The sequence below is a fragment of the Equus przewalskii genome, chromosome 14, assembly GCF_037783145.1.
Source record: "Equus przewalskii isolate Varuska chromosome 14, EquPr2, whole genome shotgun sequence".
Lineage (NCBI taxonomy): Eukaryota > Metazoa > Chordata > Mammalia > Perissodactyla > Equidae > Equus > Equus przewalskii.
Window position 1 is genome coordinate 30,568,896 of NC_091844.1, and position 14,631 is coordinate 30,583,526.

The window sequence follows — 14,631 nt, forward strand, 5'->3', positions numbered from 1 at the left end:
GAATAAGAGCTAATTCTGCTGACAGGGCATCTTCCTTTTTCATCCCCTACCCTGTTTCTGTCTCTGTTCCCCTCCACCCCCACTCCCTCCACCCCAGCTGCCCCCCTGACTTTTATTGTCCCAGACACTTGCGTGAAAACAGGAACTTTGTACTCTGGGCTCCATCTGCTCCTGCTTATTTCTCACTTGAAGCTGCAATCCTTGGTCACACGTGCCCCCTCCCCATACCCCTACTCCCTTCTACTCAGGCTGCCCCAGAGTCAGGGACTTGTGGGGTCTCTGGTCCCTGGTGCAGGTTGTTGTGGCCCAAGAGAGCGGCTTCCTATTCCAACCTCTGCTTGACCACGCCGTGGTCGTGGACACAGCGGGACTGGAAGCTGAGGCCCAGGCTCGACTCTGGAGCCTTGAGAGAGTCTAACAGCCCTCTCCGCCAAGCCGAGCCCTCACCCTACTCCACTCTGTGCCCTCTAGGGCCCAGAGGCACAGAAGAACTCCCCCACAATGCTGGGAGGAATTCAGGGAGTCAGGGAAGCCCTTCCAGACCCCAGCAGCATCTTGTGTGAGTGTACAAGTCCCAGTATCCCCCTCCCTGAGTGGCCCTGGCCCGCAGGCCCAGTTTCCAGGAGTCACAAGCCTGAGTGAACACCATCCTGTGTTGCTTAAAGGAATTAAAATGGATCATACAAAGAAGACCGTGTTGCTAAACAAATGAATAAATGAATAAGCCTCTCATGGGGCACTTCCTATGTGTCGGGCACTTGTAAGAATTTTACAAATATTACCTCCCTTTTACAAACATAGCCTCACCTCTCTGAGGTAGGTGCTATTATAATCCTCTTCATAGTGGTGAGAAACTGAGGCACAGACAAGTTAAGGAACTCGTCCTGGGTCACACAGCTAGTACAAGTGACGTAGCTTGGCCTCCTCCGTACTCATAAACAGCCGGGGCCCACTCACCCTCGGAATCTTTGCTCATGCTTTGCCCTGGAAGCCTCTCCTTCCTTTTCCTTCTCATCCTTCAAAGCCCATTTCCACCTTCCTCGTGAAGCCCAGGTGCTCTCAGCCCCATTTTAAAGATGAGGAAACTGAGGCCCAGCAGTCATTGTATTTATGGTGAGATCCTACAGGGACTCAGTGCCATCTAACTCGGACTCTCTGGTTACCTAAAAGTCCAAAATCTCTTTTTGTTGGAGATTTTTCCTTCCAAGATGCCCCGAATCAGAGGCCAAGTGAGCAGGTCAGGAGTCAGATCAGCTGGTCAGCGGGCAGGGGAGGCAGCCAGCGCCCCCTGAGGAGGGGGCAGCATCAGGGGTCCTCAACTCTTACCTCTGAAGACCACACCTCCCCTGGCCAGTGCCCAGTCCTGCCCATCTCCCCAAGGTCTCAGCCCCTCTGCTTCTGCCAGCCTCTGCACCCGGGGAGCACCTCGGCTGCGCCAAACCCCACATCCAGTCAGCAAACCGGGACTTGGGGGCTCTCTTTGGTCCTGTGCTGTCAGCCTGGGGAGACAGGTACAAACAATTGGACATGGTGGGAGGACAACAGACCCCTGGACTGGGGAGAAGGAGAGCTGGAGTCTATTTCTGGCTCTGTTTGCACTGGGGCAGGTCATCTGGCCTCTCTGGGCCTTGATTTTCCATTATGCAAAATAGAAAGGGGGACTCACCAACCCCTAAACACTCTTGCAGCAACCCCTAAATACTCTTGGATGAAAAGAGAGAACAATTGCAAATAGACCAACAGACCTGGAACAGAATTGAGGGAACATACAAAGGCTACATATGTGTGTTCACAAAGGAGGTGGAGCAGTTACCTGCAGAGGCGGCTCTGGAAGGCTTCCTGGGGGAGGTGAACTGTGAACCCAGGTCTTGGAGGAGGTGACGGGAACTAACTCGGCACTACGTAACTGGCAGGGGCCTGGATGAGCAGAGCCTGAGGAGAGGGTGAGGGCCGGGTGTGCTACGACAGAGGCAGGGGAAGGGGCCGCCAGCCCCACAGGAAGCCCCAGCTTGTTGTTGGGTAACTTCTCCTCCTGTTTTCTGGGAACAAGCTATTTGGAGAAAAGGGGGAGGGAGGTCTTAAAGGCTTCCAGATGGGGGCCCTTCTGCTCAGGCCTGCTGCTGTGCCGCCACAAAGTCTGTGCAGCGCTTTCTAAGAATCCCAGCAAATGTTAGCCGGGTGGCTCTGGGGAGGTCTTCCAAGCCACTCTGCTGCCTCTGTGATCCCCACTATCCTGGAACTAATAAGAGGCAACACCCCATCTTTTACTATTATTCTTTAATAATAATATTAAAAGGCTGCAGAGACAGAGTTTTGTCTCATCTTTGTGGTCTTCTTCCTTGCCCTGAGATGCTCTCTCTTCTGGGCATCCCAGCATCCCTTCTCTCCACTTTGTCTGGGCCGGTTTGCCCTGAAGGCAGGGGGTTGGAGGGAAGGACCTGCCTCTCCCCAAACCATGGGAGACTATTGGAAGTTCAAGAAAGAAGAGAAAATGACACAACCCCGGACCTCCGTGGAGAGCAGGGCCAGGGGCTGGGGAGAGGGAGAACAGAAGGGAGAGAGGATCAGGGTCAGCTGCGGGCTGCCTCCCCCCCTCCCCCAGCAGTCTTCTCCCCATGGACACAGCCGGGCTTGCTGTGGGGTGGGCTCCCACTCTTCTCCTGGGATTATTTCTTGGGGAAGGCAGGTGGTGCCCATGCTCAGGGACATGCCCCCTTTCTGCCCCTTTCCCAAACTCTGACCATCCTGGCCCCAATTCTGGCTCCTGGCCCGTCCCCACCATTGGCTACTCCCTGAGCTCGGGTGTTGAGGACATGCAGCCCCATCCTGGGGCAGCTGGCCTCATCTGGGCTGCCCAGGACTGAGCCCGGGAAGGATCAGAGAAGGCTAGGGACGGAGACATCAGTGTCAGGGATCAGCCCTGCAGGGTCCCTACCCCTCTGTCCTGCTTGGGATTTGTCCCCCAGCCTTGAGGTGGTGGGATGGGGTGGGTGAGGTAGAGAGGGGGACTAGGGTAATGAAAGGTGACTTTGAGAGGCGGGCTCTATACCTGGGGCCAAGTACAGCTGACCCTCTAGGTGGTATCCTGGGGGAGGGGGAAAGTGAGTCCCCAGGCCTGGCTATTAGAATATGCTGGCTTGGCTCAAGGAAAAGCCAAACCCCAATCCAGTCAGAACTCGGGGTCTCAAAAGGAGAGCAGGTTTCCCCCAAAGCCTGCCCCTCCCCAGACTGTTGCAACACAGGCCTCTGAGGAGAAGGCATTTGTTATGAGTCAAGCAGAAACACATGAAGCACACATCACAAGGGTGAGAGACAGAGGGACAGGGACAGGGGAGGGGCAGACATGCAGAGCCAGAGGCAACCTCCTTGGGCACAGCAGCTCGTTGACTTGGTCTCCAGCCAGCCCTGGACCTAGCTGGGGGCAGTGGATCCCAACTAAGGGGCTTCTGCTTGAAAGACTGAATGGGGGCCTGGGTCAAGGGAGGCAAAGCTCGTTGGCCCTGCTGTGGCCCTACCTCTCCCTGAGAGCCCAGAAAGATCTGAGCCTTGGCTCCAGGAGTGGAAGGGAGCATAAGGGAGGGGCTCAGTGGGCACTCACCGTCAGAGAGGGCTTGTCAAAAGGAGCACAGAGAAGCCATTCTTGGACTAATGAGTGACACTCAGGCACAGCCGTGGCTGGATTGGTGTCGGGGATGTGGGGCAGGGGGTCACATAGAGTAGAAGAGTCTGGCTGCACCATAGGCTTCCACCAGGCCTTGGCTCTTCCCAACAGATTATTCATGTTGAGACAGGGCCTGGTCATGGCTGATACAGCTTGAGGCAAAAGGAGCCAGAGGGGGCCCTGATTTACATGTTCCCACCCTCTGTCCTCAGTCTGCCTTGTGGATCCTCCCTGGGCCACCACCACAGGCAGCACCTGCTCCCTCAACCTCCCGCTCTTCTCTACAGAGGCCTCCTGGTGAGCCCACACCAGGACGTCCTTCCCCGACAGGAGGCCTTTGCTCCCTCTGCTGCTCCCACCTCTGTGGCACCTTCCCAAGAGGTGTCCTCAGGCCTCCAGGTGCCGGCCCCTCCCAGGGCTCTCTAATGTCGTCTCAGCCTAGCCAGAGCCAGAAGCTCCATTCTGCTCACTGCCCCTTATTCAACTTCTGACTCCTCTGCCTGCTTCTAGCTAAATCCTTCCTGGGCCAACCCTCACTCTGCCCTGCCTTCAGCTGTGCCACAGACAGATCCCTGGCCCTCGCTGGCCTCAGTTTCCCCTTCCCCAACAAGGTTTGGGAGGACAGAAACTCCCAGTCCCAGCTGGCTCCGACGATTCCGAGAGTTCCAGTGCAGGCAATTGGAGGGGCAAATGTATGCAGATAGATATGCAAATAGGCATGTCCGGGATTTATGGGTGGCCTTAATTCCAAGGGGAGGAGGTGTGACGGGTGGAAGGGGCATTTCAATGAGGCGGCCTCAGCCGGGCTGGGCCCACTAAATCCTGGCCGGTGTCAGCGCCGTAAAGCACCGTGATGAAGGGCAGGCGGCCCGCGGGAGGGGACCGGTGATTTACGGCCGCCGGAGCCTCCTCCCCGCGGCCGCGCTGGCAAGCGCCGCGGGACAGGGACGAAGAAGGATTTATGTCGCTGCTTCCCCACCCCAGCGGCGGGCAGCCAGGAGAGCGGGAGAGTGGTGGAAGGTGACTTTCACCTTCAGAGGCAGCGCCACGCTGGCACAGCAGCCTGCAGTTTCCACCCAGGATGGGCAGAAGAGGGGAGGGCGGAGGGAGCGTTTCCACCCTGACCCCTGCCCCGCGTAGTCACAGTGGCCTCTTCCAGGCCGCCTTTCTGCGCTAACGCTGCCCAGTGCACCCCAACCCCTGGCCCCGACTGTCACCTTCTTCCGTGGGGCGCTAGCTGTGTATGCCCGACTCTTCTGGACCTGGCCAGGTTCTGCCGGGAAAGAGTGGACGGAAGTGGGTCCTACTGCTATTCTTTAGCTGATGAGAGCTCTCCTGAAGACTGACTTCGCTCTCTTATGCTGGAAAGAGAAAGAACGGTACATTTGGATCTATTTTTGGTGGCCAAAAAAATGAAATTGATCTCCCTCATCTTCACCTGGCTGAGAGGTGCTTGCTGTGTCCTCTCCCTTCCACCCTCCCTTACTGGCCTGCAGGTGAATGCCCCTGGATGGGGGACACATGAACATGCAGGCATCCCTCACTCCACACGCTGCTGAATTCCTGAGGTCACGGCTCAGTTAAATTTTGGGAAAGTGACGTTGCTTCTCCAGTGACTCACAGGAGTGTCTCAGAAGTGACTCATGTGTCGCTCAACCAAGGAGTCCTACTGTGTGCCTGGGGCTGAGGCACAGAGGACACAGGGCTCGAAGGCAACATTCCCCACCAGGTAGTTATCAGGGCTGCCCAGGCCCCGCTCTGAGGGCCTCTGCCTTCCCAGCCACTCCAGCCTCTCTGTAGACAAACTTTACATGTCCTGTTCTCATAAGTAAAGGAACTGAGCCAAAAATCCCTCAGGTAAAGAAAGGCTCCTTTGGAGGATGTAAACACATAAATCAAAAGGCATGGTTCAGTTGAGTTGCCCACTGAGCAGTGTGCTCTGAGCCGAGGCTGGATCCCTTGAGTTCGTTTTAGGTAAATGTGTCCTGGGCTTCTGTATGTTTGGGCCAGCGAGAGCAGAGGGAACTTCTGCCTTCTCAAGAGTTGCTTCCCAGACCAAAGGCTCTGCTTCAGAAACCAGCGACATTTCAAACAGTGCTAACATTTCAAACGACTTTGTCTCTAGCTCCTCAGTACCTCTCCGCAGTAAACTGCAAACTCTGTCCGTATTTCCTGGTACCCCCAAATATTTTGTGCCTTTCTCTGCCTCCCCCTAAAGAGCAAATCCAGTTATCATGAATGCTGTTGTCTCAAGCACATCTCTGCCATACTGAATTATTTCCAAGAACCAGAGTATGAGCGTAAGCAGGGTTCTCTACGGCTCAATACAGACACCAAACTCCAAAGACATTTCCTCTGGTGAGACTTGACCTTGAGATTGGTGCCCAAGGTCTCAGAAACTCAAAGGAGCAAGTGATGGAGGGTAGGATAAGTCACCAGAGCAAGTGAGAGGGCCTGAGGAAGAGGCGAACCTACACAGGACCCCACTGACAAATATATTCTCCTCTCACTTTCAACTGCATCTGTTCAGCATGCCTTTGCTGAGAATTTGTGGGATGAATAGAATCACTGCGAGTAATTGTGCAGTTTGTGTGCTGCCCAAGGCTCCTTGTCTAAGGAACAACAGCATCAAGATGCAGCTCCCGGCACCCTGGCCCAGGGCTGTATCAACTCAGAAAAGGGGGCAGCTTTACCTAATTCCCTCAGAGATGCTGCACAGGCTAACAGGAGACCTGATGCCAGGCGCTGTGAAAGATGCTGACAGCCATCACCTCAATTAATCTCAACAGAGGTAGCTGTGACATCCCCATTTAACAGGGGAGAAAATGGCAGATTTTACAGGGGAAGCACGGCAAGGGTCAAGTGCTTGCCCAAGGTCTCATGGCTGATAACCAATGGAGGTGAGATTCAAACAGCACCATGCATTCCCAAACCCCGTCTCTTTCCTCTTGGCTTACTCTCTACTTGTACTCTCAACTCCAACTCTGTCCCTTTACTTTTGCTGTTATAACCCACGTGACCTCAGTCCTAATCTAAGAAGAGTAACCACACCAAGTGTTGACAAATAGGTGGAACAACTAGTACTCCCACACACTGCTGGAGGGAATGTAACGGAGGACAGCTACATTGGAAAACTATTTGTGAATTTGTCCCAAAGTTAAACATGCACCTACTATATGATTCAGCCATTCCACTCCTAGATATATACCCAAGAGAAATGAAATAATACGTCTATATAAAGACTTGTGCGTGACTGTGGCCGGGCAGAAAGGAAGGGAGTGGTAAGCAGGGGCGGGAGCAGACTGGAGAGATAGGCCCACCTCTGGGTCACCTCACTTCACTCCATTCCTCCTCAAGCCAAGTCAAAAGCTCTTGGGGGCTCCATGCCAACATTGTGGGGGCCAGCCTGGAGGGAGGGGGAAGCTACTGGGGGGGTGGGGGTCCAGGCAGTGCTCAGAAGGCCCCAGCTCTGGTCTTTCCATTGGGTGCAAAGTAGGGCCCCTGCTGGTGGGAAAGGCTGGGCTGGGCTGGAGGGCAAGGAGGGGAAGAGGGAGGAGTGGCCAGGCCCAAGTGAAGAGCAGCACAGCCAGGAAACAGGCAGACGGTGGCACTGGGCCAGCTGAGGACAGAGGTTAGGAGCCCACAGAGCACTGCAGCCCGGCAGCTCTGCGGATGCCCAGAGGTCCAGCCCGTGTACCTGAGATGCTTATTAAGGGCTCCAGCTGGGTGAGGACCCAGCCTGGCTGGATTTGCCCTGTGGATGGGTGGCACCAAACTTCTAGGCTGAAAGTTTAAAGGAGCTGCTCCTGGATGGGGCCAGGCTAGGGCCTGACTCCCTTCCAAACTAGGCCACACCCCACCACCCCATCTTCTGCCCCTGTGTTGGTCATGGGCAGCAGTAATAGCCTATGAACCTCAGCTTCACCCCACCCCAGGCTCTGACCTAGGCCTGTAATCGGGCCTAGGGGGAGACTGGGAGCTCCTTCCTCTGCTGGAAACCAGAGTCTGTAGGTCCTCATCTGGCAGCTGGAGGTGGGCAGAGCCAAAGTACCCTCAAGAACCTCTGGAGGTGGCCCCCTCCCCACTCTACCGCCTTCTGTCCATGCCCCTGGTTCCCTGCTTTCATTTCTGCTCCCTGCTGGGATGGAAGCTTCAAGCCTTCTGTTCCAGGTTGCTACCTTGCTCCTGCCCTCGCCCCCAGGACTCCACCCTGACTGTTCTTTATCACCCCTTGGCAGCAGCCAGGATGGAAGCCCAGGCCATCCACAACCCAAAGAGAAAAAACAGTGCCATATGGGCTAGTTCCATGCATCCTCAAAATGGCATTAGCCCCAAAGAGCTCAGTGGAGGGGAGGACTGAGGTGGGGGGCACACTGACTCCCCACTTCAAGCCCAATGTTCATTATCAGTTTGAAGTTACATCTAGGACTTCAGGCACCCCTCTGTGCTTGAGGTATAAAAATGTGTTCCCGAGTCAACCAGGATCGCTTACTTCTTACCACCCACCGTTTTGGATGACCCAGATCAGCACAGGATATAGGCAGGGGTAAGGGAGCACCTCCTGGTCTGTCTATTGTGCCAGGAGAGCACAGAGGAGCAGGGCTCCTTGCTGTAGTCAGGAGATTGCCTGGCCCCACTCCGCCCCTCCCCACCCCAACTTGAAGCTATTGTCTGTTATTCTATCTTAGAACTTCCATGCCACTCACCTCACCTCCCACGTGAAAGATGGACCATTCTCAGCTCCAGCTTACAGGACCTTTCTCCCCTTATTTTTAAAAGCAATTTCTCTCCTTCTCTCAAATCTCCTCACTTCCTCTGCCCGCTTACAGTCCTTCTCCTGAGGTCTGCGTGCCTCCCTGCCCTGACCAGTCCTCCCTTCCCACCAGCGTGGCTGCTCAGGAGAACAATCATTTTCTGAATGTCCACCTGCTATGTGCCGGAGGCCACAGGAACTGGAGGCAAGGACAGGTCTGTCTCCTGGTGGAGAAATGGATTGAGCCAGTCAGTGCGGCAGAGTTGTCCTGCAGCACAGAGCATGCCCGAGGTGCAGTCTAGGTCTCAGAGTCACTGAGCACTTCTAAGAGGGGAGGTGGTGCATTAGTGGGGTACTGGGAGAGGAATAGAGCTCCCCCAGGCAACAATGGTGTCCTCAGTAGTGGGATGGCCTGTGCAAAGGCTAAGACGTTGGAGTTCAAGGTCTTCTGTGCCCTGTTACTTATTGTACTGGTCAAGGCTGTTGTGGCTGTATGTGACACAAAGGGCACCTCAGACTGACTTAAACAGCAAAGGGAATGTGCTGACTTTCAACCCAAACTCAACAGGTTGAACCAGAAAAGCTCAACCCAGCTGCTTAAAGGATGTCACCAGAGACTCAGTTTCTCTCTGTGTCTTTGCTTTATCCTCAGCTCCACAAGGTGGCCCCCCAGCACCTTCCAGCTCTCCCCTCCAGGCAGCAGAGGCCACACTGCCCGGGGAGGAAATCCTGCGCCAATAACAGCTCACCTTTACCCTGCCTCCCTTTCTCACTGGAGCTTCACTCTCTCAGAAATACAACAAATACTTCCTTGAAGCTCATTGGCTATGACTGGGTCACATATCCATCTCTGAACCAATCATCGAGACCAGGAGAATATGACCCTCTCATTGGCTCAGGCCAGATCATGTGCTCCACCATTGAGTATATAGGTGCAGAGTGGGCATGGAGGACACCATAACCAGGAGCTCCAAGGATGGGCCAGGGCTGGAGACAGCACCTGTCCTATACATGAATGGGTGAGAGGATCACCTGGGATTTGCATCAAACCAGATAACAAGTCACTTTGAAAAGGAGCACTCTGGGAGAAGATTGTGGGCCCTGAGCTTCTCTCATGTTCCTTTTCTCCTGATTTATCTACCCCCTTTTACCTAAGCTGGAAAGAGAGAACATTAGCTGTCAGCAGTGCAACTTTTATCCCTATAGGGAACAATCGTGTGTGTGTGTGAAAGAGAGAGAGGCTGTATATATAGTCTTCATCATTGGTGTCATCTACCTTTAGAATATAAGGAAATGTGGGGATTGAAAGGCCTTCCTTCCAAACTCTAAACAATCATAGCCAAGAAAAAAGACCACATATAAAATGTGATGCTGACACTGAACCCAGTGAGCATGGCTCTGGGAGGCTGGGGCAGTTCCCGCAGTCCACAGCCAACGTGCACCTGAAGGGGATGGGGCCGGGGCTTCAGGCACCTGTTTGGTGCAAGCCAAGGCCAGCCGCGCTCCCTCAAGGAAAAACTATAGCCCCACACGCTGCCGCTTACAGGGACAGACTGAGGAGATGATGAAATCTGGAAGGGTCTTGGGCCTGCAGCTCCACAAATCATGCTGTTTTAATGTAAATGGCTGTTGCCAAGAGTACACAGCATGTTTCCCTGCGTCAGCAGCTCAGTGACTAATGCCCCAAGATAAATGGCTTTGTTTTGCCTTGTTTAGAGTGATTCTGTAACCCTTCCCTTCTTTCCACAGAGGGGACTCCCCAGAACTCTCCCAAGTGCCCCCCAGGGCTAAGGAAGCTTGAGGTTCAGGGCCTCTGATGTGTGCCAGGGTCACCCCTGTGCAATGGGAGGCAGGGCTGAGGGGGAACCTGGGCTAAATGAGTCTGAAGCGGATGGGCCATCAGTCCTTACCAAACGACTGCAGAGGAGCTGAGAACAGCTCTACCCTCCGGTCAGTCTGGAGCGAGTCCTGGAGGGAGGCTCAGGAGCACCCAGGACCACTGGGGAGAAATTTGGGATCTGCGATGGAAGGGGGAGAAGAATGGGCAAGCAGGACAAGGGAGAGGTCGTGTTGCCATCTTGTGCCGTGCAAGTATTATTAAGCCACCTGGGCTTTTTTTTTCCCCCACTGGTGAAGACTTGGGGTTTTAAAGGAGAATTGGCTGTGGACCTGCACCCAGACCCAGTGGCTGGGACTCTCGACCCTGGCACTTACTGGCTGTGGCATCTTGGATGCTATTGCCCCCATTTTATAGATGAGGAAACTGAGGCTTAGAGTAGCTAAGCGATTTGCCCAAAGTCACACATCTAGCTCATGGCAGCATTCTAACTTCAAGCAGGACAGTCTAGCTCCAAAGTCATGAGTGTTGAATGAAGCAGCGATTGGAGAGTAAACCTTCCTGGGTACCTGTTGACTTCTGACCACCCACCTGAAACCCCAGCTCCTCACCCTTTTGGAAATGTGTCCTTGCTTAGCCCCACTGCAAATCTTGTGGTTTATATTTGTACCCTTCTCCTGTCTGAACACGCTTCCCGGTCCCCTTGTGGCTGGTGGACCATGGGATGTGTGTCACTTCCAGGCTGGAGCATTTCTGTGTCCGTGTGAAGCCCTCCAGAGCTCTTTCCCTCTGTCACAGGCACCAGTGCTGCTCCAAAGAGGCTGCTCCATCAGCCTGGATCCTATGGAAGGACAATGCAGACAGGCCCCCAGCCAACCCACAATGGACATTGGAGTGTGAGTGAGGAATAAATCTTTCTTGCTTTAAACCACTGAGATTTGAGGTTTGTTACTGCAATATAACATATCCTATCCTTACTAATGCTCTTTCCTTTCTGGGAGGAGGGAGCAGATGGATTCTTCTAGATGTACACAGTAGTGTTCAGCAAAGGAAAAGGACAGGGAGCTGATTTTTGTCACCACACCATCACGTTTTAGAGAAGCCAAGTGGAGTAGGGAGAAATGGGCCTTAGGGGACACAAGGATTCCAAGAGCTCTGAGCCAGAGAGCTTGCAGATTGCAGGAGGGTCATCTGGCCCTGAGGCCAGGAGGGCTGGGTCAGGGAAGTCTTATTTCGCCCAGCCCAGATCCAGGCTAGAGCCCCGAGCTGTTCAGGCCTCGTGAAGGAGGAGTCCGAGCTTGGCCTTGGAGGAGTTGAATCACCCGCAGCCCAAGCATCAGCAGGGCCTCTCAAAGTGGCAAATGGGCGTCGTGGCAGACGTGCCCAGGGCACTGGTGCCCTAGTCCCCCGAGTGCAGCCGCCCTTCTCCAGGCAGACCCTGTGGAGAGAGGACAGGGTCCTCAGTGGGCGTGAGCCCTGGACGCAAACTGCTGCCACAGGGCCTGGGCCGCAGGACACTGGCAGGAGTCTCCGGGAAGTGGGCCTGAGCCCCGCGGCAGAGTATGGGCGCTAACCCTTCCCCTGGATTATCTTCTCCCCTCCTCCAGCACGAACAGAGTTCCTCCATTCCACATTTCTGAATGTGGGCTTAAAATCTGTAAAATTCTTAAATTCTCAGCTTCTTGATCTGTAAAATGGTGGTAACATTAGTCCCCACATCATGATAGCACTCACGTAAGGGTACAACAAGGGCAAAAGAAGACACAGCCCTTAGCACAGGGTCTGACAAGAAGCACGTGTAAGTGCGTAAGAAATGCTAATATTAGAGGGCCGTGCCTAGCGGGCGAGGAGCAGAGAGCTCCTGCAAGCCTCGAGAGGCGTCAGTGGATTCACTTGACTCAAAAAGGCAGGAAGAGGGGCTGGCCCCGTGGCCGAGTGGTTAAGTTCGCGCACTCCGCTGCAGGTGGCCCAGTGTTTCGTTGGTTCGAATCCTGGGTGCGGACATGGCACTGCTCATTAAACCACGCTGAGGCAGCGTCCCACATGCCACAACTAGAAGGACCCACAACAAAGAATATACAACTATGTACTGGGGGGCTTTGGGGAGAAAAAGTAAAAAATAAAATCTTTAAAAAAAAAAAGGCAGGAAGAGGGTTGTGGGACCATGCCAGGGGCCCAGGAGTCAGCCAGCAGCCTGGCCAGCTGCAGCACCCAGGCACCGAGCACCCTGGGGCCAGAGCCCACAGACAGGGAGGAGGCCCCAGGACCTGGGAGGCCACCCGGCCGGCAGCTCTGGAGCCAGCCTAGTGCTACCTCAGGTGAACATCTTAACACATTGTTCAGTGTCCAGAACAGCTCAGAAACCAGCGCTGGGAAAAGCTCTTCCTTAGCTTCGCTCCATCCGTCTCTGTCATTGCTCTTTTCTTTCTGCTATTGCGTTGTCGTGTTGCCTTTTTTGACCTTCAAGCTGCGTGTGGGTATTTCAGAAGTTGTCAGACTTCCCTCTCCAGGCAAGTGAGGAGGGGAGCAGGAGAAGTTAAGGACTGCCGGGTCCCATTCAAGAGCCCAGAGAGACCTGGGGAGGCACAGGATAAACCAAGAAGATGTGGCCTTTAGGCTAGTGCCCTTCCTTCCTGGAAGATAGCTGCCCACAGGGGAATTTTACCCTGAAGTCTTCCAACACGTGTCAGTCATTTAGCTCCAGTCTAATTTATATAAGAATAATTAATATGGGACTTTCCCATCAAGGTGCCAAACTTCCTGCCTCCATCTCAACATATAGGAATGAGAGAGATATTTGTTAATTTAGTATGCATGTATACAACTGTGTTAAAAAGAATAAAGGAAGATCTTCACAGGCAAATAGTGGGGCCAGAAACCAAAGGGGTAAGCAGGAGCTGAAGTGCAGCTAAGAACTGGGGAGAGAGATGAGTCACTGGAGACGGGGTTGCTATGCCAGGACTGGGCTCCTGGGAGAAGCCATGAACACACAGTGCCCCCACCAGGGGAGCTGGGGTTGACCCTACTCGCTCCTGGACTGGTGTCTGGAAACACGCTCTTCATCCAAGGCCAGAAATAGAGATACAGCCCCTGAAAGAAACTGAGTCCCCATCCTGCTCCCTGTGTAGGTATGAAGGTCAGAACTACTCCATCCGCATGGAGGAGACCCTAGACACTTGTGCACATAAGACCTGTTCACAGCTCTGAACCCCATGTAGCTGGGGCTAAGGGAACCACAAAACCGCCCTATAGGGAAGGGCATTTGGGAGAACACCCCATGAAAGGTGAGCTATCAGGCAAGATTATCCGCCAAACCAGAGAAGTGGAAGGCGGAATTTCCAAACATGGAGAGAGAAAAACGAACAAAAAAATTGATTCCACAGAAAGGAGGACTGGAATGGAAATAAAGAAGCAAAGACAAAGCGTGGTAAATAGATTAAAAATGACATTACGAAAGTAATTTCAAATATTTTGATACTCATAGTACATGAATCCAGATGGATTAAACCCTTATTAAAAGACAAAATTTCACAATTTTTTTCTTTTTAATACATATATATGCTACTTATGAAAGAAGCATATAAAATTGAGACAGAAGGGTTGGAAATAAACATATTTAAAACACACACACACACACCCTCAAGTAAAATGCTATCCAAGAGGAAAATGGTGAAATATTAGTTAATAAAAGAAACATTAATTTTATGGAAATGAAAAAGAACATTTCCTAATCTTAAAAAGAATTATCCATTAAAATGATATAACAATAATGCCTTGTATACAACTAACAATGCAGATTCAAAATGTGTAATTGACAGTAATGAAAGGAGAAGTCGACAAATCCACAATCAGAAGAGGCCACTCTCTCAGAAATGAATAGATCACGCAGTCAAAAATAGCTAAGATTATAAAAGATTCAAATAAAAATATTTGAATAATAAAGTTATAGATGATTTGATATAATAAAGCTATGTAGTACTTTGTACCAAATAAATAGAAAACACACAGATCTTTCAAGTGTTCACAGGTCATCTGTGATATTTGATCTGAACTGCATGTCAAAGCGAGTCTCACAAAATTCCAGAGACTCCATATGATACAGACCACATGTTCTGACTGCCACACAATAAAACTCAAAATAAACCATTAAAAGATGGCATCCCAAAAAGCCCATATATTTGGAAACAAACAAGCGAAACGATCCCACTGCTAAATAACTTACAGAATAAAGACTAAATCATAATAAAAATTATGAATGTTTTAGAATGGAACAAAAACGACAGCATGACATATCAAAATTTGTGAAGCTGTGTCTAAAAAGGAATGTCTAAATCTAAATACATTTATTAGAAATCAAGAAAGATTTAAAATAAATAGACT